Consider the following 2,442-nt stretch of genomic DNA (forward strand, 5'->3'; position numbering starts at 1 on the left):
GGGTATTACAGAATGTAGAAATAAAGCGTATTGGATTTTGCAGCCAATGCGGGTGAATAATTATTAATTTTATTTTAATTAAATTTATATTTTAAATTTTAATTATAATTAATAAATTAAATTCAAATTAAATTTAAATATTTCTTTAAATCAAGCTCGAAATTTTAAAAAATAAAGTTTCCTAGATAATGGGTCGACATTAGTTGGACGACTATTTGGTTTTCATTAATTATGTGAAATCCCACTAAGTAACCTTAACATATCAGATATTACGAATTTGCCATCAAGTTGCAATTGCCTTACAGTGAACGGCCACTTCAAGCCCAATGGTTGCATGGTAAATAATCACAAAAGCAGATCCATTAATGTAACGCATCAAGTAGAGACACTCACGAAGGCCTCGTTGCCGTACCAGTCTCAGGAGCTCCCAAAGGAGGAGGGAAAAACACATTTCTTCTTCTGCCTTACAAAAACCAAAGCCAAAGAGCTTTTCTGGCTTCTTCTGTTACTAATACTCTCTTCCTCCTCGTTTCTACGCCTTTTTCCTCTTTCATTCTTCAGAGGCCCTTCGGAGCTCTCGTCATGGCTGCTTCTGTTGCTGGAACCAACGTCGTTGCCTTCAAATCTGCCGGAATCTCCGCCAATTTCGGAAGTTCTGGTGACCAGAGATTTGGTTAGTTCCGTCAATGGTCTCCGATTACTACCGGATTTGGAAAACTCCAGCCTCGTATTGGCCTCCAGTGTACATCAAGGAGTTCTTTTGCTTCCTCTGGTATTTTATTTTTCTTCGCTTTTATAGTTTTCTGAGAAAGGATTTGGAAAAAAAAGAAACATAAACCTCTAATTTGTCAATTTTTTTTTTGATATCTACTTGATTCATTGGTTGTGATTACACACATACAGGCGTAAGAGCTCAGGTTGCTACTGCTGAAGCAGCAAGCGCGGAGTCAACTCAGAAGGAGGAAGCGCCTGTTGTTGTAGTGACTGGAGCTTCTAGAGGTATTGGTAAAGCAACTGCCTTGTCCTTGGGAAAAGCTGGTTGTAGGGTCAGGCTAGTTGAATTGCTTCTTACTCAAGGGCATTCTTACTTTGAGCAGAAGCTCGTGCTGGAAAGTAGTTATTTGTTTATTTATTTATGTACGAATAGGCATATGCAGTCAATTATCATCTTTGTGCACTGTAATTTTTCATATGTTGAACGCCTTTTAATCCATGGAGACAAATTATTTGATATTATGGAGTTGTGGTTACCATTGTGGTTCCTTTGGTTTTTTGAAAATGATTTTAATGCTGAGGAGTTGTTTAGCTCTGTTAGTTATCTTATCTCCTAAATAGTGTTCTAAAGCCTTCCATGCACATTTCCTGTTATTAACTGTATTCTGAATACTGTTAAGTGTAGTGTTGTATTTCTTCATTTGTGTTTACTTCTGGATTCATTATTGTGGTTATCTTTTTGCTATTACAGGTCTTGGTAAATTATGCCAGGTCATCAAAAGAGGCTGAGGAAGTTTCCAAAGAGATGAATGACTATTCTTGAGAAGTTACATGTGAATACTTGTATAGGATTTGTTATAATCCTAGTCATTAGTCAGTCCCAAAATATAAGAATGACCCCCTTTTTTGTTCTGTTGTTTCTTATTTAGTCATGGATTTCTTATTCTGTTGTTTTGCCACATGTCCTCTCTCTGTCTGAACTTGGCGAAAACTATTCTGGAAGTTGAAGAATAAGAAAAAATGAAAAATAGCACTCATGTATTCTGGATGAAATGGTTGTGGACTATAATTGACTGGCTTTTATTCATGCTGTTTGTGTTACTTCCCTCACTAAAAAAAATTGCCTCTTTTATATGCTGCTGCTAACTCTTATTTTTTTTGGATAATGGCAATGTCGCTAACTCATACTGCATGATTGAAATGATTACTGAAATTCTGTGATTATATCTTGCAGATTGAGGCTACGGTGGTCAGGCTCTCACTTTTGGGGGTGACGTTTCAAAAGAAGCTGATGTGGAATCAATGATGAAAACTGTGAGCAAATGTTCCTTTTGTTGGTTTAATTTAATGATATTAATTAATTATGGGATGCTTCATGATTTGACTCATTATTGGATCTGCAGACTATTGATGCTTGGGGAACAGTTGATGTACTAGTCAATAATGCAGGTGAAAACAACTCACTTTATTTCTTACCATTTATTGCTTTCTTTTTGGTCTCCCTAATGTTTTTAACTTGGTTTCAGGAATAACACGTGATACACTGTTGATGAGAATGAAGAAATCTCTGTGGCAGGAGGTTATTGATCTGAATCTCACAGGTGTATTCCTTTGCACACAGGTACTTGCATTAAGACCCAACTAATTGCTCTATTGTATATGTGAGTTCTCTTATTTAAACTGAGGTAATGCACTCTTTGCAGGCAGCAGCCAAAATCATGATGAAAA

General features: G+C 36.4%; 1 pseudogene; it reads left to right on the plus strand.

Annotated features, from left to right (window-relative positions):
• The first annotated feature begins 408 nt into the window (after window positions 1-408).
• The window catches only part of LOC110660150 (3-oxoacyl-[acyl-carrier-protein] reductase 4-like), a 4,320-nt pseudogene continuing 2,286 nt past the window's right edge, over window positions 409-2,442 (plus strand).

Source organism: Hevea brasiliensis, chromosome 10, assembly GCF_030052815.1.
Source record: "Hevea brasiliensis isolate MT/VB/25A 57/8 chromosome 10, ASM3005281v1, whole genome shotgun sequence".
Taxonomy (NCBI): Eukaryota; Viridiplantae; Streptophyta; class Magnoliopsida; order Malpighiales; family Euphorbiaceae; genus Hevea; species Hevea brasiliensis.